The sequence below is a fragment of the Capra hircus genome, chromosome 6 (assembly GCF_001704415.2).
Source record: "Capra hircus breed San Clemente chromosome 6, ASM170441v1, whole genome shotgun sequence".
Classification (NCBI taxonomy): domain Eukaryota; kingdom Metazoa; phylum Chordata; class Mammalia; order Artiodactyla; family Bovidae; genus Capra; species Capra hircus.
Window position 1 is genome coordinate 3,298,618 of NC_030813.1, and position 27,647 is coordinate 3,326,264.

Consider the following 27,647-nt stretch of genomic DNA (forward strand, 5'->3'; position numbering starts at 1 on the left):
TTTTTAAATTTATTTTTATTTGCTTATTTTTTAACTCTATTTTACTTTACAACACTGTATTGGTTTTACCATACATCAACATGAATCCACCACAGGTGTACTTGTGTTCCCAATTCTGAACCCCCCTCCCACCTCCCTCCCCATACCATTTCTTTGAGTCATCCCAGTACACCATCCCAAGCATCCTGTATCTTGCATTGAACCTAGACTGGTGATTCGTTTCTTATATGATATTATACATGTTTCAATGCCATTCTCCCAAATCATCCCACCCTCTCCCTCTCCCACAGAGTCCAAAAGACTGTTCTATACATCTGTGTCTCTTTTGCTGTCTCGCATGGAGGGTTATCGTTACTATCTTTCTAAATTCGATATATATGTGTTAGTATACTGTATTGGTGTTTTTCTTTCTGGCTTAATTCACTCACTCTGTATAATCGGCTCCAGTTTCATCCACCTCATTGGAACTGATTCAAATGTATTCTTCTTAACGGCTGAGTAATACTCCATTGTGTGCATGTACCACAGCTTTCTTATGCATTCATCTGCTGATGGACATCTAGGCTGCTTCCATGTCCTGGCTATTATAAACAGTGCTGCAATGAACATTGGGGTACACGTGTCTCTTTCAATTCTGGTTTCCTCAGTGTGTATGCCCAGCAGTGGGATTGCTGGGTCCTAAGGAAGTTATATTTCCAGTTTTTTAAGGAATCTCCACACTGTTCTCCACAGTGGCTGTACTAGTTTGCATTCCCACCAACACTGTAAGAGGGTTCCCTTTTCTCCACACCCTCTCCAGCATTTATTGCATGTAGACTTTTGGATCACAGCCATTCTGACTGGTGTGAAATGGTACCTCATTGTGGTCTTGATTTGCATTTCTCTGATAATGAGTGATGTTGAGCATCTTTTCATGTGTTTGTTAGCCATCTGTATGTCTTCTTTGGAGAAAAGTCTATTTAGTTCTTTGGCCCATTTTTTGATTGGGTCGTTTATTTTTCTGGAATTGAGCTACATAAGTTGCTTGTACATTTTTGAGATTAGTTGTTTGTCAGTTGCTTCATTTGCTATTATTTTCTTCCATTCTGAAGGCTGTCTTTTCACCTTGCTTATACTTTCCTTTGTTGTGCAGAAGCTTTTAATTTTAATTAGATCCCATGTGTTTATTTTTGCTTTTACTTCCAGTATTCTGGGAGGTGGGTCATAGAGGATCCTCCTGTGATTTATGTTGGAGAGTGTTTTGCCTATGTTCTCCTCTAGGAGTTTTATAGTTTCTGGTCTTATGTTTAGATCTTTAATCGATTTTGAGTTTATTTTTGTGTATGGTGTTGGAAAGTGTTCTAGTTTCACTCCTTTACAAGTGGTTGACCAGTTTTCCCAGCACCACTTGTTAAAGAGATTGTCTTTTCTCCATTGTGTATTCTTGCCTCCTTTGTCAAAGATACGGTGTCCATAGGTGTGTGGATTTATCTCTGGGCTTTCTATTTTGTTCCATTGATCTATATTTCTGTCTTTGTGCCAGTACCATACTGTCTTGATTCCTCTAGTTCCATTCTTCTTATTCAAGATTGCTTTGGCTATTTGAGGTTTTTTGTATTTCCATACAAATTGTGAAATTATTTGTTCTAGCTCTGTGAAAAATACCGCTGGTAGCTTGATAGGTATTGCATTGAATCTGTAGATTGCTTTGGCTAGTATACTCATTTTCACTATATTGATTCTTCCGATCCATGAACATGGTATATTTCTCCATCTGTTGGTGTCCTCTTTGATTTCTTTCACCAGTTTTTTATAGTTTTCTATATATAGGTCATTAGTTTCTTTAGGTAGATATATTCCTAGGTATTTTTTTTTTCATTGCAATGGTGAATGGAATATTTCCTTAAGTTCTTTTTCTACTTTCTCATTATTAGTGTATAGGAATGCAAAGGATGTCTGTGTGTTGATTTTATATCCTGAAACTTTACTATATTCATTGATTAGCTCTAGTAATTTTCTGGTGGAGTCTTTAGGGTTTTCCATGTAGAGGATCATGTCATTTGCAAACAGTAAGAGTTTTACTGCTTCTTTCCCAGTTTGGATTCCTTTTATTTCTTTTATTGCTCTGATTGCTGTGGCCAAAACTTCCAGAACTAAATTGAATAGTAGTGGTGAAATGGGTATCCTTGTCTTGTTCCTGACTTTAGGGGAAATGCTTTCAATTTTTCACCATTGAGGATAATGTTTGCTGTGGGTTTGTCATATATAGCTTTTATTATGTTGAGGTATGTTCCTTCTATTCCTGCTTTCTGGAGAGTTTTTATCATAAATGAAGGTTGAATTCTGTCAAAGGCTTTCTCTGCATCTATTGAGATAATCATATGGCTTTTATTTTTCAATTTGTTAATGTGGTGAATTACATTGATTGATTTGAGGATATTGAAGAATCCTTGATAATCCTCTTGGGATAAAGCCCACTTGGTCATGGTATATGATCTTTTTAATGTGTTGTCGGATTCTGATTGCTAGAATTTTGTTAAGGATTTTTGCATCTATGTTCATCAGTGATATTGGCCTGTAGTTTTCTTTTTTTGTGGCATCTTTGTCTGGTTTTGGTATTAGGGTGATAGTGGCCTCATAGAATGAGTTTGGAAGTTTACCTTCCTCTGCAATTTTCTGGAAGAGTTTGAGGAGGATAGGTGTTAGCTCTTCTCGAAATTTTTGGTAGAATTCAGCTGTGAAGCCATCTGGACCTGGGCTTTTGTTTGCTGGAAGATTTCTGATTACAGTTTCAATTTCCGTGCTTGTGATGGGTCTGTTAAGATTTTCTATTTTTTCCTGGTTCAGTTTTGGAAAGTTGTACTTTTCTAAAAATTTGTCCATTTCTTCCATGTTGTCCATTTTATTGGCATATAATTGCTGATAGTAGTCTCTTATGATCCTTTGTATTTCTGTGTTGTCTGTTGTGATCTCTCCATTTTCATTTCTAATTTTACTGATTTAATTTTTCTCCCTTTGTTTCTTGATGAGTCTGGCTAATGGTTTGTCAATTTTATTTATCCTTTCAAAGAACCAGCTTTTGTCTCTGTTGATTTTTGCTATGATCTCTTTTGTTTCTTTTGCATTTATTTCTGCCCTAATTTTTAAGATTTCTTTCACTCTACTAACCCTGGGGATCTCCATTTCTTCCTTTTCTAGTTGCTTTTGGAGTTAGGTTATTTATTTGACTTTTTTCTTGTTTCTTGAGGTATGCCTGTATTGCTATTAACTTTCCTTTAGCACTGCTTTTACAGTGTCTCACAGGTTTTGGGCTGTTGTGTTTTCATTTTCATTAGTTTCTATGCATATTTTAATTTCTCTTTTGATTTCTTCTGTGATTTGTTGGTTTTTCAGCAGCGTGTTGTTCAGCCTCCATATGTTGGAATTTTTAATAATTTTTTCTCCTGTAATTGAGATCTAATCTTACTGCATTATGGTCAGAAAAGATGCTTGGGATGATTTCCATTTTTTTGAATTTATCAAGGCTAGATTTATGGCCCAGGATGTGATATATCCTGGAGAAGGTTCCATGAGCACTTGAGAAAAAGGTGAAATTCATTGTTTTGGGGTGAAATGTTCTATAGATATCAATTAGGTCTAACTGGTCTATTGTATCCTTTAAAATTTGTGTTTCTTTGTTAATTTTATGTTTAGTTGATCTGTCCATAGGTGTGAGTGGGGTATTAAAGTCTCCCACTATTATTGTGTTATTGTTAATTTCCCCTTTCATACTTGTTAGCATTTGTCTTACATATTGTGGTGCTCCTATATTGGGTGCATATATATTTATAATTGTTACATCTTCTTCTTGGATTGATTCTTTGATCATTAGGTAGTTTGCTTCTTTGTCTCTTTTCACAGCCTTTGTTTTAAAGTCTATTTTATGTGATATGTCTATTGATACTCCTGCTTTCTTTTGGTCTCCATTTGCGTGGAATATCTTTTTCCAGCCCTATTTCTATTTTTAAAAAGGAAATAGTTTTACTTTTGCTTATTTAAATAATTTAATTAATTAATTTTGGCTGTGCTAGGTCTTCACTGCTGCACTGGCTCTTCTCTAGTTGCAGTCAGCAGGGGTCGTGGTGTGTGGGCTTCTCATTGCAATGACATCTCTTGGTGTGGAGCACCAGCTCTAGGGTGCAAGGTTCTTGTTGAGAAGGAGAAATACCCTCAATCAAGATGCACTGTTGTCATATAATCATTAGTACAGAGCTTAAGGAAAAACATATCCTTGAGAAAGATGGGTTGTTTTGTTGTATAATCATTAGCTCTGGGCTTAAAGAGAAAAGGAAGACCTTTAAGACCTTTGTGACTAAGACAAAGGAATGTAGAAAATAAATGTTTGTCCTTTTCTCTCCTTCAAGAACCCCAGACCCCTTTCTTTTTCTCGAGGGTCCTGGACCCATTTCTCCTTGAGGGCCCCAGACTCCTCATCAACCTACCTAAAAATTAACTCTCTCAGCAAGAGACAACTTGCTTCTGATTTCTGCATTCACATCATTTATTCTGCTCTCTTCCTCCAACTATGTGTGTGTGTGTGTTGTAAATGTACTCATATTCTCACAAGTACTATAAGAAATATAACTACCAAATTCTGTACATACTATCTTCTCTTTTATATGGTTCTGGTTCTTCTGGAATTAATTATGATCATGAAATTATAAAACAAACATTTCTCTGTTTTAAATATGTCATAGAATTTATAGAAATTGCCAAGGTACTTAATATGAAAATACTTGTTCTTAGAAATTCCAAAGTTTCTGTTCAAGCTCTACTTTTCTCCATTCAAGGAACTGTCAGGAAACATTTAACAGGAGGCTTCCTGTGTGGTGCTCTGGATCTGTCAGGAATCCTCTGTTCCTTATTAATTCCTGAATATTCAGAAATTAAGAGGAGAGGCAAGCCCCTCCGGGGACTGAGGGATCCAGATATTGCCTTCATTAGTTTTTCTGTACTGTGATAGAAAAATTTTCTATACGGCGAAGAAAAACTTTCTTCTTGTGAACCATAGGGTAAAAGTGATTATTTACAACTCTCTCTCTTTAATATGGATCGCCTATATTTTGTAAGTCTGGAATTTTAATCTTTATCTTTGCTGAAAATAACTACAGCATATATGCCCGCACCATGTTGATTAAAACACCTTTGCTCCATCAGAGCTCTGGTCCCCGTGTTGTTCTGTCTCTGTCTCTGTCTCTGTCTCTGTCTCTGTCTCTCTCTCCCTCTCTCTCTTTTTCAGGCTGATCCCCTGGAGTGCAGAGGCTCTTTGAGTTCACTTTCCTGCCTGGGCTTCTGAAACCCTCTCGAGAAGGTGCTCTGCGCCTTCACCCCATCGAGAAGGTGCCTTGCTCCATGAACAGAGCAAGCCCAATGCCAAGGTCTTTATTGGCTTTCTGCGTAAACCAAGAAATGTCAGCCTTTATTTTCTTATCGTCGACTCTGGACCACCAGGTTAGGTTCCGGTCCATTAAAGGACCTCAACAAGGAACTGCTCCTTCAAGAGCCTGCCACCATGAAAGCCTCCGTTTATCTTGCTTATGGGAAAGGTAAAAGGAGTAAGTAATGCAGAAGATCAAGATGAATTCTCATTGCTAAAAATTATTGACTAAAATTATTTAAAATATTAGCTATTATTATTTTAAAATTATTTAAAATATTAGCTATTCTGTGACTTCATTATTTTCATTCTAGCTAAAGATGATAACCACCAGGTGTCATTTGTGCCTATGACAGAAAACATTCATAATAATAATAATAGCTACTCTGTAGTAGGTGCCATAATCACTACATACATAATCTCTAACACAACACAGCCATGAAAGTCAAGTAACTACCTCCAAGGTAAAATGAGAATACCAAGAAATCACTGGATTTATCCACGCAAATGCCTTAACAGAAATATGCTGTTCAATTTAGAGTCAAACTCAAACTTCTTACATGTCCTTAATGACTTTTACCCTCCTGTGCTTAGAACATGTGTGCTTTTATCTGTGTGTTATACATTAAGAAACATATTGTATTATAAAAGTAATACATAAACCAAATCCATCACTGAAAATCTCTCCATGGAAAAAATTCCAGGACCAGTTGGCTTCATTCATGAATGACTTCTATAAAATATTAACATTACCCAACTATGTTCAGATAATAGATTAGGGTAGAAAAAGCCTAATTTTTTAACTCATTTTATGAAACCCAGTGATTTCACTTCTAGTTACATATTACTGCATAGTAATATGCTCATATAGACACCAACAGGCATGTTAAAAGAGAGTCTATGAATGGATGAAAAACTAAAAGTCTCACTAAAAAATAGAATCTATACTAGAATTTGCAAATTATTATGCAAAAAGGATAAATAACAAGGTCCTACTGTAAAGCAGAGGGAACTATTTCAATACATTGTGATAAATCATACTGGAAAATAATATGCAAAATAATATATGTATGTATAATTGAATCACTTTGCCATTCAGGAGAAAGTAGCACAACATTGCAAATAAAAATAAACTACCAAAAATATAATCTATAAAAGAATAAATTGTAGAACATTCCTACAGAAAGATACAGAGTAATGATAATGAACAAACCACAACTGCCTTAATTATCATCTATTAATGCTGCAAATAATCCTCAGCCATGAATGCCAGCCAAACTGCTGTTTGACTCTCTATCAGTTCAGTTGCTCAGTCGTGTCCGACTCTTTGCAAACCATAGACTGCAGCACTCCAGGCCTCCCTGTCCATTACCAATTCCCAGTCCATCAAGTCAGTTATGCCATCCAACCATCTCATCCTCTGTCATACCCTTCTCCTCCTATCTTCAATCTTTCCCAGTATCAGGGTATTTTCTAAAAAGTCAGTTCTTTGCATCAAGTAGCCAAAGTATTGGCATTTCAGCTTCAACAGCAGTCCTTGCAATGAATATTCAGGACTGGTTGGATCTCCTTTCAGTCCAAGGGACTCTGAAAGGTCTTCTGCATACCACGATTCAAAAGCATCAATTTTTTGGTGCTCAGCTTTATTTATAGTTCAACTCTCACATCCATACATGACTACTGGAAAAACCATAGCTTTGACTACATGGACCTTTTTTGGCAAAGTTATGTCTCTGCTTTTTAATATGCTGTCTAGGTTGGTCATAACTTTTCTTCAAGGAGTAAGCATCTTTTAATTTCATGGCTGCAGACACCATCTGCAGTGATTTTGGAGCTGAAAAAAAAAAAAAAGTCTGTCACTATTTCCCCATCTATTTGCCATGAAGTGATGGGACCAGATGCCATAATCATGGTTTTCTTAATGTTGAGTTTTAAACCAATTTTTCACTCACCGTTTCCACTTTTGTCATGAGGCTCTTTACTTCTTTTTCGCTTGCTGCCATTGGAGTGGTGTCATCTGCATATCTGAGGTTATTGACATATCTCCCAGCAATCCTGATTCCAGCTTGTGCTTCATCCAGCCCAGTGTTTCCCATGATGTACTCTTGATATAAGTTAAATAAGCAGGGTGACAATATACAGCCTTGACGTACTCTTTTTCCTATTTAGGACCAATCTGTTGTTTCATGTCCAGTTCTAACTGTTGCTTTCTGGCCTGCATACAGATTTCTCAAGAGGCAGGTCAGGTGATCTGGTATTCCCATCTCTTTCAGAATTTTCCAGTGTTTGTTGTGGTATGCACAGTCAAAGGCTTTGACATAGTCAATAAAGCAGAAGTAGATGTTTTTTCTTGAACTCTCTTGCTTTTTCAATGATCCAACGGATGTTGGCAATTTGACCTCTGGTTCCTCTGCCTTTTGTAAATCCAACTTGAACATCTGGAAGTTCATGGTTCACACACTGTTGAAGCCTCGTTTGGAGAATTTTGAGTATTACTTTATTAGCATGTGAGATGAGTGCCATTGTGCAGTAGTTTGAGCATTCTTTGGCACTGCCGTTTTGGGGGATTGGAATGAAAACTGACCTTTCCCAGTCCTGTGGCCACTCCTGAGCTTTCCAGATTTGTTGGCATATTGAGTGCAGCACTTTCACAGCATCATTTTTTAGGATTTTAAATAGCTCAACTGGAATTCCATCACCTCCACTACCTTTGTTCATAGTGACGCTTTCTAAGGCCCACTTGACTTCACATTCCAGAATGTCTGGCTCTAGGTGAGTGATCACACCATTGTGATTATCTGCATCATTAAGATTTTTTTTGTATAGTTTTTCTGTTTATTCTTGCCATCTCTTAATATCTTCTGCTTCTGTTAGGTCCATACCATTTCTGTCCCTTTGTGCCCGTTTTTGCATGAAATATTCCCTTAGTAGCTCTAATTTTCTTGAAGAGATCTTTAGTCTTTCCCATTCTATTGTTTTCCTCTATTTCTTTGCATTGATCACAGAGGAAGACTTTCTTATCTCTCTGTGCTATTCTTTGGAATGCTGCATTCAAATGGGTATATCTTTCCTTCTCTCCTTTGCCTTCCAATTGTCTTCTTTTCACAGCTATTTGTAAGGCTTCCTCAGACATCCATTTTTCCTTTTTGCATTTCTTTCTCTTGGGGATGGTTTTATCACCACCTCCTGTGCAATGTTATGAATCTCCATCCATAATTCTTTGGGCACTCTATCTGATATAATCTCTTGAATCTATTTGTCACTTCCAGTTTCTTTTTTTCCAAACATTTTGGAACTTCTAGACACCTGTTATGGATTTCAGTCTAATATCTTATGGTTAGCAAACACATTTTGTATTAATTTCATACCTCTTAAATTCACTATGATTCATTTCATAAGTCAATTCAGTTCAGTGCAGCCACTCAGTCGTGTCTGACTCTTTGCAGCCCCATGAATTGCAGCACGCCAGGCTTCCCTGTCCATCACCAAATCCCAGAGTTCACTCAGACTCAGGTTCATCGAGTCAGTGATGCCATCCAGCCATCTCATCCTCAGTCGTCCCCTTCTCCTCCTGCCTCCAATCCCTCCCAGCATCAGACTCTTTTCCAATGAGTCAACTCTTCGTATGAGATGGCCAAAGTACTGGAGCTTCAGCTTCAGCATCATTCCTTCCAAAGAACACCCAGGACTGATCTCCTTTAGGATGGACTGGTTGGAAATCCTTGCAGTCCAAGGGACTCTCAAGAGTCTTCTCCAACACCACAGATCAAATGCATCAATTCTTCGGTGCTCAGCTTTCTTCACAGTGCAACTCTCACATCCATACATGACCACTGGAAAAACCATAGCCTTGACTAGATAGACCTTTGTTGGCAAAGTAATGTCTCTGCTTTTCAATATGCTATCTAGGTTGGTCATAACTTTCCTTCCAAGGAGTAAGCATCTTTTAATTTCATGGCTGCAATCACCATTTGCAGTGATTTTGGAGCCCCCAAAATAAAGTCTGACATTTTTTCCACTGTTTCCCCATCTATTTCCCTTGAAGTGATGGGACCACATGCCATTACCTTAGTTTTCTGAATGTTGAGCTTTAAGCCAACTTTTTCACTCTCTTCCTCTTAGAGTATAGCAAAACTCAATGACTGCTATTAATATATGTGCACTTGAAAATAGTGCATTGTGTGGCTTTTTCTTAAAATGTAAATTATGTCAAGGAGGTTGATGAGTGTTCATTAGTTATTCAGATGTTGTGTTACCACTGATGAGCCAGTATTGTCATTTTTTTTAAGGTTTATTTATTTAACATTTTTTGATCATGGTGGATCTTCGTGCTGCACAGAGCTTTATCTAGTTGAGGTGAGCAGAATCTACTCTTTCACTGTAGTGCATGGTGTTCTCATTGCATTGGCTTCTCTTGTGCAGAGCACAGGATCTAGGCATACAGACTTCAGTAGTTGTGGTGCATGGACTTAGTTGTTCCATGATATGTGGGATCTTCTGGGACCAGGGATCAAACCGTTGCATTGCAAGGTGGATTCTTAACCACTGCATCACCAGCGAAGTTTTATCATTATCATTAACCAATTCCACAGGTCACATCAGTGTTCATTCTTTGTGGATGAGGCCAGCAAGTGTGGAACTCATGTTTAAAAGGATGAAATGATGTGACAGATAAATTACATCTTCTGAGAGAAGAAAAAAGTAGTGATGATGAATTATTTGTATGTAAAAGATGAATGGGGGCACCTAAAAGATTGAATCTAACAGCTTCAATTTCACTATAAGTGGTATAAAAAGTAATCTGTTGAGAAGTACACCAATGTATATCAAGAAGAAGAAAAAAAAACTATTTTGAAGTAAGATAAATGGAAATATTTATTTCCATGATCTGAAGACTTCTTGAATAAATGGGGGTTTTCATATCACTGTTCACTTTAAAAATTGCATTTGTAGAAACTGAACCTGCATACACAACTGAGGCAGAAAATTCAAATGATATATCGATAGGAACCGCTGGTGTGCTAACCTCTGAGAACAGCTCTAACTGTGTATAAGTCTGGATCTTATTCTTAGATGCTAAGGGCACCTTCAAAGCTTAGGTAAGCTCCAAATTTCATTTTCAGTCAGTAAGAGAGAGATATGTCTTCTTGTAAAATGGTTTGACCCTTTGTCTTCAGGGTCCAATTTTGCTAGTTTGTTCTGCAGCATATTGGAAAACTAGTTTATGACACAAGGGTCTGGGTTTCTAATGAAGGCATGAACATTCTACACTGTATTTTTCTCAAATACATGTGAGAGTCAACCTAGAAGTTCTACAATTGATGAAAATGTTATAGCATACATTTTTATAATGTTTTACAATTCAATTATAATGCTGTTGATAGTATTTTTTTTAATTTACTAACATTTAATTATGGGTTGCATGTTTGTTACCCTTAAATTGTCATTTTTAACTTTATTATAAATGATACTTTCATAAATTATCCCATTAGTGGAACATTATTAACTTCAAAGTAAAGACATTTTCCAAGGTACATAAAATATGTTTATATTAGTACTAAAAAAAAATCCACCTATTAAATTTTTCTTTTCTAGTATATCAACCACATACATAAAGTCAGATTTCTTCAAAATAATTTGGAGTTGTAGTATGAATTAAAGTAGTTGCTTTTTTAAATATTAAAATTATCAGTACTAGTATTTTGTAATTTTATCTGCTGTCTTTATGACTCTATAGCATTCTTTGGCCTACTTGTTCTAATTTCCATACCCAATATGAGGTTTTATAATAATTATATTCCCTTGTACAATTAAAAAAAGAACTCTTACATAGAAATCTCCTCAAACTATTTACTTGACATATCCATGGTAAAAAAATTCAGGTATAATAAGGAAAGACATTTAGAGTATTTAAGATACATGTATGTTATTTCAAATCCATGTGATAGGAAAATGTTAGTTTTCATAAAATCAGGAAACATATTTAATGGCTCCGTCAGATCTGGGGGAAGTGAATTGGAGACAAAAGTTCATCAAGGAAAAGAGGCAAGTACTTTTGTAAGAGGATGGATCTCCGCTTAATGACAGAGTACACATGTCCCAGTTTCAATAGGTTGTCATCAATAACAGATCAGATATATGGCTCTTTTCCATAAAAGTTACCATTAACCTTTTCTCTAAGGCAGGGTTCTCAATCAGAGGACAAAGGCAATGTCTGGAGACAATTTTGTTTATCAGAGGGAGGGGTGGAAATTGGAAGTAGCATCCACTGGGGAGAAGCGAGAAGTATGCTAAATAGCCATCAGTAACGAGCACAGGCCACCAAAGCTCAGACCAAGTTGTCATTAGTGCAGAGGTGGAGAACGAGCACAGGCCACCAAAGCTCAGACCAAGCTGTCATTAGTGCAGAGGTGGAGAACCAGTGCTCTAAGGCAGATGGAAACAGCTTTTCTCTTGATTTGTATGCTTCATGCTGACTTTTTTCAGAAATCCTCCCTCAATACCATTGAGTCTACCCCGGATGTTCATTTTAGCTTGATTTCATCTCTAAACGACTAGCCCTGAGAAATATGATGATGGGGTTTGAGAAGAAAAAAACTATATAAATGCAACAGACTACGGTTGGATGTTACTGAAGGTCATTTTTTATATTTTCACTGGAAAAGTATATTCGCCACATGCAATAATTACAACATTCTAAATGTAGTACATTTTGTACCTGACTAATAATATATCATCTCTATATGGTGATACATTTCAATTTAATTTCTGTCTTCATGCCAGCAATCCCACTTCTGGGCATACACACGGAGGAAACCAGAATTGAAAGAGACACATGTACCCCAATGTTCATCGCAGCACTGTTTATAATAGCCAGGACATGGAAACAACCTAGATGTCCATCAGCAGATGAATGGATAAGAAAGCTGTGGTACATATACACAATGGAGTATTACTCAGCCGTTAAGAAGAATTCATTTGAATCAGTTCTGATGAGATGGATGAAACTGGATCCAATTATACAGAGTGAAGTAAGCCAGAAAGAAAAACACCAATACAGTATACTAACACATATATATGGAATTTAGGAAGATGGCAATGACGACCCTGTATGCAAGACAGGAAAAAAGACACAGATGTGTATAATGGACTTTTGGACTCAGAGGGAGAGGGAGAGGGTGGGATGATTTGGGAGAATGGGAATTCTAACATGTATACTGTCATGTAAGAATTGAATTGCCAGTCCATGTCTGACGTAGGGTGCAGCTTGCTTGGGGCAGGTGCATGGGGATGACCCAGAGAGATGTTGTGGGGAGGGAGGTGGGAGGGGGGTTCATGTTTGGGAACGCATATAAGAATTAAAGATTTTAAAATTAAAAATAAATAAATAAATAAATAAATTAAAAAAAATAAAAAAAATAATAATAATTTCTGTCTTCAGTTCAGTTCAGTCTCTCAGTCCTGTCTGACTCTTTGCAATCCCATGGACTGCAGCACACCAGGCTTCACTGTCCATCACCAACTCCCAGAGCTTGCTCAAACTCATGTCCATCAAGTCAGTGATGCCATCCAACCATCTCATCCTCTGTCATCCCCTTCTCCTCCCACCTTCAATCTTTCCTAGCATCAGGGTCTTTTCCAATGAGTCAGTTCTTCACAACAGGTAGCCAAAGTATTGGAGTTTCAGCTTCAGCATTAGTCCTTTCAATGAATATTCAGGACTGATTTCCTTTAGGATGGGCTGGTTTGATCTCCTTGCAGTCTGAGGGACTCTCAAGAGTTTTCTCCACCACCACAGCTCAAAAGCATCAAATTCTTTGGCACTCAGTTTTCTTTATAATCCAGCTCTCACATCCATACATGACTACTTGAAAAACCAGAGCTGTGAATAGATGGGCCTTTGTTGGCAGAGTAATGGCTCTGCTTTTTAATATGCTGTCTAAACTGATCATGGCTTTTCTTCCAAGGAGCAAATGTCTTTTAATTTCACGGCTGCAGTCATCATCTGCAATGATTTTGCAGTCAAAAAATATAAAGTCTGCCACTGTTTCCATTCTTTCCCCATCTATTTGCCATGAAGGGATGGGACCATTTGCCATGATCTTAGTTTTTTAAATGTTGAGTTTTAAGCCAGTTTTGTAACTCTCCTCTTTCACTTTCATCAAAAGGCTCTTTAGTTCTTGGCTTTCTGCCATAAGGGTGGTATCATCTGCATACCTGAGGTTTTTGATATTTCTCCAACAATCCTGATTCCAGCTTGTGCTTCTTCCAGCCTGGCATTTCACATCATGTATTTTGCATATAAGTTAAATAAGCCAGGTGACAGTATACAGCCTTGATGTAGTCCTTTCCCAATTTGGAACCTGTCTGTTGTTCCATGTCTGGTTCTAACTGCTACTTCTTTACCTGTTTACAGATTTCTCAGGAGATAGGTCAGGTGGTCTGGTATTCCCATCTCTTTAAGAATTTATTTAAGAATTATTGTAATCTACACAGTCAAAAGCTTTGGCATAGTCAATAAAGCAGAAGGAGATGTTTTTCTTGAACTCTCTTTCTTTTTTTATGATCCAACGGATGTTGGCAATTTGATCTCTGATTCCTTTGCCTTTTCTAAATCCAGCTTGAACATCTGAAATTTCATGTTTCACATACTGTTGAAACCTTGCTTGGAAAATTTTGAGCACTACTTCGCTAGCATGTGAGATGAGTACAATTGTGTGGTAGTTTGAACATTCTTTGGCATTGCCTTTCTTTGGAATTGGAATGAAAACTGACCTTTTCCGGTCTTTTGGTTACTGCTGTTTTCTAAATTGCTGGCATATTGGGTGCAGCACTTTAACAACATCATCTTTAGGACAATTTCTGTCTTTAGGTTTAATTTTTCTGTTTATAACTTGGTTCAGGATAGACCGTTTGTTAAATAATGATTTTGCTCTGACTTCTCTGAAAAGCACTTTTGATCCTAAGATTTCTGGTTTTCATGATATAAAAGATAGGGACCACTCCATCCTACTTAAAAAAGAGCTATAAAACATAAATTAAAGCACTAGCAAGTAATTAGTGCTAAGATGACTTATCAGAATCAGATCAGATAAGAACATTCTTGACTCAAGAATAGAGGAATGAGTTATTGAAATTTGTTTATTTGCCATCCAGGATGCAGAGCTCTTAATAGGAATATAATTATCTTTTTTAGATTTTATTTATATATATATATAATATATGTATGTATGTGTATATATATGCATTTCTGTGTGATTGTGCCCTCACAAACAAAGACTAGGAAGTAGAAGAGCTCAGTTAGAGGAGGTATCATACTCCTGGGATTAGGTCAGATTATTTCACCAGCTTGAACAGTAGCTATCGGACTCATTTCTTACTTAAAGTAAGTATTAGATTTTTTTGTTGATTTATCCTATATTTGTAGTTTTGGTTTACAGGACAGAAACAGAGATACAGATATAGAGAATGGACTTGTGAACACAGTGGGGGGAAGTGGAGGGTAGGAAAAATAGGGAGAGTCGCACTGACATATATACACTGCCATGTGTAGAATAGCTAGTGGGAACTTGCTCTATAACCCAGGGAGCTCAGTCCAGTCTTCCGTGACGACCTAGAGCAGTGGGATCAGTGGTTTGGAGGGATGCTCAAGAGAGAGGGGCTAAGTATACTTATTGCTGATTCACATTGTTGTACAGCAGAAACTAACACAAAATTGTCATTACCATTCAATTAAAAAAAGATTGTTTAATCCTGTGTGGGGGAAGGAATATGGATATACTAGTCTCTTATTGACCTTATTTTTTAACTAGACTTTTTATGTTATTTTTAAGAAAGGAAAAACAGTCAGAAATGCATTTGTATGTAAAGTATCTATGTCTTGAAACAGTTAAAGGCAGAGTAGCATAGCAATGAAGTGACTTGATTTCCAGGCCAGGCAAATAGACATTTTATTGTCAGTTCTGCAGCCTCATGGTTGGGGAACTTTGGGAAAGTTTTCTCACCTTCAAGCATAGCACGTGGTAGAAATCAGTGATATTTGTAACTGATCACTTTCATATGTGCATTTTCCCTGGAATTAAGCATGGTTCAAATTATTATTTTCTTTCTCTCTCCATTTCTCTCCCTTCCTTCCTCTGTTTATTTTTTCCCTCACTCCCTTCTTCACTTCCTCTCTCCCTCTTCTCTCTCTCTTTTTACACCCACACACATACACACAGAAGCTGACATATATAAAATTTTTATACAAATTTCTACCTACTAATAATGGTATGAAGATTAATTATAATGATTCATATAAACTGCTAAGCTCTTTGTCTTGGACATATTAATAGCTCAGTGATTTCTAGTCATTGTTACTTCAAAATGCCAATCATATCATACTGAAATGACTTTTCTGAAAAATTTATTGAAAATAACATAAGAATAATAGATATATTTGTTTTATTAGTAACCCTCTTTCCTTTAAGACTTGCATGTGATTTTTAAAAAGTATACCACAGAATCTTATATTTTAAGGTATTTCTGGTGATATATAATCTTATTGACTTTTTGGATGCGAGAACTGATTATCACAGATGCTTCAGAAAAACCCAGGATGATCTCTGAAGCAGTCCTTGGTCATCTGTGATCAAAATGAGCTCTTGTTCTTTCACTGACAAGTCAAGAGGGATAATCTCTGTAGAAATTTTTTTTTTTTGAGGAAAAATAGAAACATCAGCTTAATCATTTCTATGTTCAAATGAATAATGCAGAGAGGAGCATGTTCATTTCCACATTTGTCCAAACTTTTAAATGAATGATTAAAATGCTTAGAGAAGGTTTTGTAATGTCTCAATCGTCTGCATGAAAGAAATTCTCCTTTATTTGTTCCCTTTCAACTTGATGTGTGTTTTCCCCTCAATTTAAAATTGATTTAAATAACTTGACTAACTAGTAAAAGCAATGCTGACTGAGAAAGAGACTGCCTACTCTGCAGACCAAGTAATCAAAATTTAGAATTTTAGTGAGTAATAAAAATTAAGAGAAATCTGGGCAGATAGGATTAAAAGCATGCCACATTTGATAGTGTTCAATTTGCAACCCAAATGTTTCTTCATAATTTATGTCTTTTCCAATGTAAGTGTCCTCATCCATTTTTCTATATAAAATGGTTATAATTATTTATATAATAATTTGCTTATTGGTACAGTTAATCATTTTCATATTCTTGAAAGATTAGAACTTAAAACTGATATTTTATTATTCCACACACTTTTGTCTTACAGATTATGTATATAAAATATACCTGTTGTTGTTTGCTAAGTCGTGTCTGACTCTTTGCAAGCCCATATAGTGTACCCCACCAGACTCCTCTGTCCATGGGACTTCCTAGGCAAGAATACTGGAATGGGTTGCCATTTCCATCTCTGGGAGATCTTCCTGACCCAGGGATCAAGTCTGCATCTCCTGCATTTGCAGGAAGATCCTTTACCGCTGAGCCACCGGGAAGCCCATAATATATCTACAAATATACTATTTTGTTTTTCTGTCTTTGTAATCTCTATGATAATTTATAAACTAGCTTGTGGATGTTTGATGTTGAGAAATGCTGGACCAGGTACAGAGGCCAACTTTCTTCCCTGTAGAAACAAGACATTTGTATAGACATACAGAATCTTTTAAGTTTGAGCTATAGCATTACACCCTGAAAGTTACACCTTAGAAGTAGTGATGAAGTAGTCCTTGCAGGTGTAATCAAGGTAAAGAGTCTTATACAAGAAAAATATCATGGATGATCTGTCTTTATAAGAGATACAAGGAAAAAAGAAAAGAAGAAATGTGAGCACAGAAGCAGAACTGGGTTATGTCCCCGGATGACATAACCACAATTTAAAGAATTCCCAGAGCTTCCAGAAGCTGAAAGAGGCAAGGAACAAGATTGTTTCCTAGAAACTTAGGGAAGAAAATGGCTCTGCTGACACCATGATTTCAGACTCCAGCCTCCAGAACTATGGGGAATAAATTTCTGCTGTTTAAAGCCACTAAGTTTGTGGCAATTTTTTACAGTTGCTCTGGACAAGTAAACAAACCTGAATAACTGATACCATTAATCTTAAGACTTGGTGGGCCAATGCTTTAGGTGACAAGCTGTGTCATGTGTCAGCAAGCTCACCGAGTTTTTGTTTGGGCATTTTATTCATGCAATTATTTTACTTATATCTTCTTTCTGCTTAGTCCAATGAATTGTTTTGGTCACAAAGAAACATAAGCTGTGTACTTTCTTGAAAACAAAAGCAAGCAAGATGCTCTTAAAATGGATGAGAAAAGTATTAGAGTTGGTGGTCTGTGAGCCACAAAGAGTGGGCGTCCTCTAGAGAAGGGTGTTAGCATCATACCAGCAAAGCTCAGAAAGTGAAGTCGCTCAGTCGTGTCTGACTCTTTGCGATCCCATGCACTGTAGCCTACCAGGCTCCTCCACCCGTAGGATTTTCCAGGCAAGAGTACTGGAGTGGGTTGCTGTTTCCTTCTCCAGGAGATCTTCCCAACCCAGGGATCGAACCTGGGTCTGCCAAGGAAAATAGAAGACTGTTTCAATTCAGAAGTATTTACTATATAAAAAATGCTATGAGTCCTGGAGTACAGTAAAATACATTCACTAAATCTGAACATGATGGAAGTGTTTTTTATACATGACAAAAACTTTTTTTTTTCCTTTTGATAACTATAAGATAACTTTAGGGACCAGATATAATAGCTCTATTTTAAAAAATAATATATTCAAACATCCAAATATACATTAAATGTCTGCCATATGCCAAGTAGAATTCTGGATTCTGGAGTTACAACGTTGAAATAGGTAAAACAATTCTCCTATTGTTGTAGAACTTCCATTTTAGTTTAGAACTGTTCACATTTAAAGAGTTATTTATTCTTCATCCCTTTTGCTCTGAAGCTTTTTGTAAAGTTAAGTAAAAACACTTGAACAATATCATACTTGAAATTTCCATATATGATTTTGAATCATAAAAAATAAGCAAAAGATGAAGTGATAGAAATATCTAGAAGACGAGATGCCCCCTGCAATACATAGTGCATTTCCAGTCATAGAATAGACAGGAAGAAATGTGACCCTTGTATGGAAAACTAGCCTTTTGACACCTGTAACTTCTCATCTCATCCCAGTATTTGGATGTGGGAAGGGAGATTAGAGAAAGATAATTTGTTTCCACAAGAAAATTGGGACAAATTGCAGGTTTATATTCCTGTAAGGGAAGGAACAAAATCAGCATACAAAGTTAGAGAGTGAATAACTGAATAAGAAACATGGCTAATCCATGGAAAGACATATAAAAACTGAGATGTTAAAACTTAAGTTTTGACATTTCTGTGATATAAAAGATCAGTAAAATTCAGTAATGATATCTATACATTATATATATATATACATATATATATATATTCCTTTTTCTCTCCCTTGCCCAAAATTGAGTTGAGTTCTTGTATAGTTGGTGTTTGACTTTTTATGACACAGTGGACAGTAGTCTACCTGATTCCTCTGTCTATGGGATTTCCCAGGCAATAATATTGGAGTGACTTACCATTTCCTACTCCAGGGGATCTTCTTGACCCAGGGATTGAAACTGCATCTCAACCTGCCTGCATTGGCAGGCAGATTCTTTACCACTGGTACTACTTGGGCAATGGCAAAGTATTCATCGACCAATGCAAAAGGCACAGAGACACAGGTTCAATCTCTGCGTCAGGAAGGTCCTTTGGAGGAAGGCAAGGCAAGCTAACCAGTAGTCTTGCCAGGAGAATCCCATGGACAGAGGAGCCTGGTAGGGTATAGTCCACAGGTTTGCACAGAGTCAGACATGACTGAAGCAACTTGGCACGCATACATAGTTAGTGTTAGAAACAAGATGTCCTGAAGAAAAAAGGAATTTAGCTGACAAAAAGCTGAAGTCTATGGTGACTATAAGACTATTGGAACTCTAGGAATTCAAAAAAATATAGAGCATTGGAATAAACTTTACACAGTGAAAGAAGTATTTAAATCAAATTTACCAACTTTATTTTGGGCTTTATGAGCTCCCATTGGCACCTGGGTTATATAAAGACCCATTACTGTAGTCTCTTCACTTCCTCCCACTTTTTAGAATTTAATCATTATTAGTAGAAAGGTATTTGTTGCTTTTTTGAAAGAGATTAAAAAAATAAGCTGATCTTTGAGGATGTAAAATGATCTACTAATCTGAAATCTCAAAATTATTCCTCCATTATCTACTTAATCAATGAATAAACTTGAGACTCATTTAACTTATCTTTGTCATTCACATGCCATTATTTACTAGCCCTGTCACTTTTATTTCCTATATATCTCTTGAAGTTTATGACATTCTTCATGCATTGTGCCTCTCCTACTTTAAGACCCTATCATTTCCAATCTCTTTAGTTAGCTGCTGTTCTTGTTTTTCCTATGGAACTTCTGAAATCATCCCATCACTGCCAAACAGTATGTTTAGGAAGCACAAAACTAACTAGTTGACACCTCTGATGATGACATTCACCCTCAGTGGAATAGTTTTCAATGTTCCCCATTTTATTTTCATGATACTATTCAAATTGTAAGTAGGACAAACTCAAACTTCCAAGGCCTGTTTCCTGCTTGCCTTTCTAGTATTGTCCACTACCACATCCTCACACACCCTGGACACTTGTGCCATGATGAACTACAGGTGGCCCAGCACACCACAGCCTACAGTACCACCATGGCTTGCGATTTTCCTATGATTTTTCACTTGTAATTGTCCTATTTTTTCCCTCTTTGGACAATGTGTATTATTTTTGAGGACAACTCTAATGTCACTTTTTAAGTTAATTTTTATTGGAGTTTAGTTGATTTAGTTGTATTAATATATAATTTTCAATTATAGTTTCTATAATACTAATACAACTACTCTATTACTAATACAACTATTTCTAATAGTTGTATGAATTTCTGCTGTATAGCAAAATGAATCAGTTGCATGTTTGCATATATCCTCTCTTTTTTGGATTTCCTTCTCATTTAGGTCACCACAGAGCACTGAGTAGAGATCCCTGTGCCATACAGTAGGTTCTCGTCAGTCACCTATTTCATACACAGTACCAATAGTGTATTTATGTCAATCCCGGTCTCACTCCCTTGATAGCCATACATTTTTTCCTCTACACCTGTGTCTCTATTTCTGCTTTGCATATAAGATTATCTACACCATTTTTTTTCTAGATTCCACATATATGGAAAGAAAAGTTAGTATATGATATTTGTTTTTCTCTTTCTGACTTACTTCATTCTGTATGACAGTCTCTAGAGGCATCCACGTTTCTCTGCAAATGGCATGATTTCATTCCTTTTTATGGCTAATAGTCCATTGCTACATTTGAGTTTTAGGTAAATTTCGCAGTACGTACATGCTAAGTTGCTTCAGTCATGTCTGACTCTTTGCAACCCTATGGATTTCAGCCTGCCAGGTTCCTCTTTCCATGGGATTCTCCAGGCAAGAATAATGGAATGGGATTGCCTTGCCTTCATTCAGGGGATCTTCTCAACCCAGAGATCAAACCCATGACTCTCATGTCTCCTGCATTTGTAGGCAGGTTCTTTACTACTAGTGCAACCTGAGAAGCCCCGAATTTCACAGTACTGCATGTCAAAATAGTCTGCTGCTGCTACTGCTAAGTCGCTTCAGTCGTGTCCGACTCTGTGCGACCCCATAGACAGCAGCCCACTAGGCTCCTCTGCCTCTGGGATTCTCCAGGCAAGAATACTGGAGTGGGTTGCCATTTCCTTCTCCAATGCATGAAAGTGAAAAGCGAAAGTGAAGTCGCTCAGTCGTGCCTAACTCTTAGCGACCCCATGGACTGCAGCCTACCAGGCTCCTCCCTCCATGGGATTTTCCAGGCAAGAGTACTGGAGTGGGGTGCCATTGCCTTCTCCCCAAAAAAGTCTATTATACTTAATTTTAAAAGCTTCATGGAATAATTTATTGAGGTAAAGATAAAAGCAATAAGAACAATACAATTAATAGGGAAAGTTTGTGGTCTTATTAAGAGAATATCTAAAAATAAACAAATGGAATAAACATGAACATACTTGTTATGGGTACATTAAATTTCACTTATTAAGAGTTTGGTATATTTATTAAAATTTATGGAGAATACTTTAATAACTTTGCAAAGTACATGCACAGAATTCTAGAAAAATAGGTTTCTGGTTCAAAACACTAACAAGAGTATTCAATCAACATACTATTATGTATGGTTCTTTTATTCCTCCCATATAAGAATCTAGGCTTAATCCTATTTGAAAGAATACATCCTAATTTATTACAAGTGTTTATTTATTCTAGGAAAGAATATGAAAGGAATTAGTCTTGAATAATTTAATAACTTTAAGAACTTATCTATTTTAATAACAAAATGAGTCACTCAATTCTTTTTCCATGGAAATTATCAAGTGATTCAGTTCTTCCTTTCTTTCTTTATCTATGTATAAAATGATATGTGCTATTAATTTATTTCCAGTAAGTTTTACATTGTTCACAATAGCTGATTATTCAATTGTCAATGAGGTTCTTAGATGAGATATTTATTTATTTAATTATCTAAAGAAAATATTTTAAATCAATGTCACCTTTATATTTCAGATAAAATAAGTATATAATTATGTAATTGTGTTTACCCATTTAAGATTTTACAAGGTATAAAAGTATTTTGCACTTGTAAAAGTATTGGGTGATTACAATAATTTAGGAATTACTTAGCTCAACATGTATTTCTACTGACTTTCAGCCAGAGGTCAGAAGAGCAGATGATCCTTTTTTCTGTGCTGCCTGCATGGTTGATGACAAGTATGCTGATTAAACACACTCTACTAAGACTTACATTGGAACCAGTCAATGACAGAAGAAAGATGCTGGGGGTCCATTTTGCTTGTGCAGATCAGGGAGCTGTCAACTGTGGCAACAGATTCATGGGGTGGCTTACTGACGGTGGAAGTTCTTTCTGGAGGCTCATTCTAAAGGTTGTCTCTTCACATATCTTCGCTATTTTGCAAGACACTCTTTAACATATTTTTACATATATTGGCTGAAACAATTTCTATTCTCTGCAACTATTGTCCAATAATTTTAGAGGTAATTACAAAAAACATAGCAATATAAAGTAGATGATTAATTTTAATATGGGAGCCAAAGAAAGTCATTAATTATGACTAAGCCCAGCCTGTGCCTCATTTATAGCTTCAAAAGAGAGAGTAGTCTAATACTGGAAAGCATAGAATCTTGTTTAGATATTAAATTTGAAAGTCCTCAGTGGTTAGTGGTTTTTGTTAGCTTTTTTTTTTTTTTTTGGTTGTTGTTGTTGTTGTTTGTTTGTTTTGGGTACTATTTTGTCCACTGATGAATCACATAACATAGGTTGAGTAGCTAGCTTAGACTGTGGAGTGTTATACACTCATCAAACTGCATTATGACTTTAGTCTCTAGCTGTTCATTATGACTTTAGTCTCTTAGCTGCTTAGTCAGCTAAGCTGACTGCTCAGTTGGGTCCAACTTTTTGCGACCCCATGAACTGTAGCCCACCAGGCTTGTCTGTCTATGGGGATTCTCCAGGCAAGAATACTGGTGTGGGTTGCCATGCCTTCCCCCTGGGGATCTTCCCTACCCAGAGATCCAACCCAGGTCTTCTGCATGCAAGTGTATTCTTTGCTGTCTGAGACACCAGGGAACTCAACAATACTGGAGTGGGCAGCCTATCCCTTCTCCAGAGGATCTTCCCAACCCAGGAATTGAACTGGGGTTTCCTGCATTGCAGGCAGATTTTTAACCATCTGAGCTACCAGGGAAGCCCTTAGGTCTCTAGACCTGAAGGAAAATAACACATACCATTGATTTTTATATGGATTTCTTCTATTTATTGAAATGACTCATTCAGGAATGCCCATTAGTCAGCTCTTCCCATTAGTCAGCTGGTGAAGAATCCGCCTGCAATGCGGGAGACCTGGGTTCAATCCCTGAGTTGGGAAGATCCTCTGTCCAAGAGAAGAGCTACCCACTCTGGTATTCTGGCCTGGAGAATTCCATAGACTGCACAGTCCATGGGGTCACAAAGAGCTGGACATAGCTGAGCAACTTTCACTGTCACTGTCTAGACTTCAGCAGTTGAAAAGTTAGAGCACCAGGTAAGACCTAGTGGTTTATAGGCAGGCTTCAAACGACAAATATTCCCTCACTTTAGCTCCACTTATTGTAGAGTTGGGGGCTCAGTTGGGGGCTCAGTTAGGGGCAGATGCCCAGGGGGTCCCTGTGCCCTGCTGCTGTTCTTCCTGTCCTACTTGTTGTCTCATTTCCCATGAAGATGAGATGGTACCTATCCACCCCAGTGAGGCTGGGATCCATTCCCCTGATGCTGCCGAACTGCTGTTCAGCTACTGTTGACACTTCATACTGTTTCCTTCAGAGCAGCCCCATATCTGAGAGGCCAGTTTAGGTTATTTACTCTTTTCACATTAGAAATTATTTTAAGGGGGTCAAATTCTCTTAATCAGGTGCCAAGATAGATGGCATGGCCATTTTATTCATTCTTTTTATGGTAGCTAGCACCACATAGTGGCAGGGAATTAATTCAAAGCTCTCCTTTCCTCTCTCAACAAGCAGCAATATCATTCTCATCTGTCTCCCTCCTGCTGGAAACTCATGGCCTCATTCCCTGTATCTCTATTCACGTATAACAGAATTAGATCAGCTCTGCCTCAAATGTGATTTTGTTTCTTACGACATTTGCTACATTCTGCTAACGTTCTTCTCACTCCAGAAAAGGCCGTAACATGCTATGAGGGGTTTTATATTTTAAAACTATTAGATTTAATAAAGTCGTGTTGACTTTTTAATAACTTTATAAAGTATTTCATGCTATATTCTGGATAGTATGCTAGTTTTGGAATATTTTCTTATTTTGCCTGTCATCTTTTAGACATAGCAATTAATCAAATAATATTTGTGTTTGATGCTTAGAAGACCAAATAAATATTGCTTTCAGTCTCCAATAACTTGGAATCATATGACTTATTTTACCATTAATTGTTTTATCACTGGACAATATTAATTGCATTTCCTAATATACACTTGACATTTCCCATTCTCCAGCCACACTGAAAATTGATGGGCACCACAGCAAGTGCTGTATCTTTATTGACTCAAATTGTCAATCTGTGTTCTTTCAACAGATGCTTTGCCAGACAACTGAGCTAGTTTAGGCTCCACTAAGTGGCTGGTAATTTTCTTTTGAAGTAAGGCCCTAAAGGCAGTGACACTACCAAAGGAAGACGGCTTCTTGGGTTCAGGGCAAGTTGGCAAGATGGCAGTTGATCTATGCATGTACGTGTGTGTCCTAAGTCACTTCAGTCATGTCTGTGCAACCCTATGGACTACAGTCCGTCAGGTTCCTCTGTCCATGGGATTCGCTAGGCAGAAATACTGGAGTGGGTTGCCATGCCCTCCTCCAGGGGATTTTCCTAACCCAAGGATCAAACCCATATCTCATGTCTCCTGCATTAGAAGGCAGATTCTTTACCACTAGCACCACCTGGGAAGCCCCAGTTGAACTATATTTTCTGTTTAATACACATGGTAAAAATCACTGCTTTGTTTTCATATTTCATGTAAAAAATACATTCAAAGTTGGCTCTCTATAACATGTATTTAAGGCAACAAAGAAGACTGAATAGTTGTCTGGTTTGATTTAAGCATCACTGAAAAGGACATGTACAGTGCTACTGAGTATGAGGTTTCCTGAGGTCAAGATCTCTGTTTAAATCCTGGATCTGCCACTTAGTAGATTTGTGTTCTCAAAGAAAGCTATTTAACCTTTGAAGCAGAGTTTCTCACCTGAAAAATGGGAGATAATTCTACTGGTGTTATTGTGTTATTAGATCATTTAGGGGTCAAGTGGTTAATATCCTGTAAATACAGTGGTTTCCATGGATCCTGATAAGATCTAAATTAGTGCTTGCTGGTGGTATTTAGCTTGATATTCCAGACTGACAGTTTTCATATAATAAGACATTTTAATTTTGAATATTTGTAAATCATAAAATTGAAACCAGTAATACTTTAAATGATTTAACTGACAACTGAAAACTAGGAGTCAGACAAGCTCAAAATCACCCAGCTGATTGGAGACTCAAAAGTTTCCCAAATTCTTGGAAAATATATTCTCCCCAAAGCCTTGCTGGCTTATCCAGAATGATCTCTCTCCATCTAGGTTTGCAGATTTAGCAAACAAAAGTACAGTGTGTTCAAATTTGAATCTCATATAGATATCAACTAACATTTTAGTTTAACTATGTTCCATGCAATATTTAGGACATACTTAAATATGAAATGTGCAATATACATAATACATATTATGTGATACTAACCACTAAAATATACAAAATATAACAGACTAAAAACTGCAATATGTACAACATATTTATACTAAAAATATTTATTGTCTATCTGAAATTCAAGTTGAACTGAGCACCCTGTATTTTATATGGCAATCTAATTTATCCCAGTAGTGTTTTAGAAACAGCTTTAAGTTTTATGTACATTTTTTCTTTTTATGGCAATTCTAGTTCACTTTTTAGTCATCTATGTTGTCTACAAAACAGATGTATATAAGGCATAGCCTTAAGTTTATGTGAAAGGTCTTCATAAATATATAAAAACCAATCTTATTACTTTTTGTCACTGTCTAATTCTCATTTCAAAACTTGTTCCTTGTTCTTTTGGGTATGTGTTCATGGTCATCTAAGTGCTTATAGAAGCTGTATAAGGTTGTCCTATAATTATAGATATATTTGTACCTTATGATCTAAAGCTTATATATGAAAAATCCAGGTCAGGAAACACTATCGGTTAACTTGTAAGGCATATTAGTAAACCCAAATGATCATTTTAATTTTGGAAATGGCTGTTACCTTGAACTCACTTCGATGTATCATTTTTTTCTGCTAAACTCAATTATAGAAAGCCTCAAATGGGTTCAGCCAGTTCATGAACTGAAACAGGTGGGTATAGTTTGCTGCCAACAGCTTGCCCCCATATTCTTCTAGGATGCTTGTAACGCTGGTATGGCATCATCCTTCAGTTCTGAATGATGTCTGCAATCGGAGGTCTTGGGAAAGAGTTCTTGGGAATTTATTAGCACATCAATTGACATAAACCTGAGAGTGTGGCTTACATTGTTTCTAAGACTCTTCAAATAGTTTCTGAACTTCCTTTTATTCTGAAGATTTAATTCAAGGACTCTTACGACAAATTGCTTTCTTGTATAAAATGAGAAGTTTTTCCCTCTCAAGGAGAAGGAGCTGGGTAGAGAGCCATTAGTATGAAAGTTCACACAGCTGTTTTTTAAAAGAGTTGTTTGTCTCGGCTTTTCCACAATATTTTTCATTTGTTGTCAGTGGCAATGTAGCTTATAAAAAGTGAGGAGGAAAAATGAAAGCATTTTCACCCAAGACTGTTCTCATTCAAGAAAGGATTAGTTCATTCATACTTTATCATAACAGTCATTCCTCAGCCTCAGCAATTGAGCAAATCCATTGTAAGTTGAGAAATTGCCTCCTGTTGTATCTGTGAACCCTTTGATAATCTTACACTATCTCATGCAAAAACAGTAAACTCCAGAAGGCAGATGTTACTCAGCTTGAATTGGGTAAATGCTTATGATTTAAGGTTAAAAGGCATAAACACTGAACTTAGAAGCAAAGTAGGTAGAGTGAAAAAATGTAGATTTTTAATCTGGATGCCTTGTTACATCACAAAATAATTGTACTTCAATGCCAAGTCTCATTAATCTACTTAGATTTTAGTTTCCTTTACTTTTAAGTATGGAAATACAACCCCTTATAAGAAGGGATTGTAGGTCAATAATTTTAGCTAGTCTCTGAAAATGTAGAATTCTTCATTCCTCTCTCTTTATATCATAGTTCACATAAAATCTGTTGGAAAATTGTTGCATTATTATTAAAATATTTTCAGATTTTTATCTTTTTTTTTTGTGAACCACCTTCCCTGTTGTTATTCTGGTACAAGCATCCTCATCTCATGCCTGAGTTACTGCATTAGACTCCTCACTGGTCTCCATTCTTATAACCTTACCTACATCCCACCTTTAAAAATATGAATCAGATCCCATCACTATTGTGCTTAAGACTATCTAGCAGTTTCTCACCTCATTC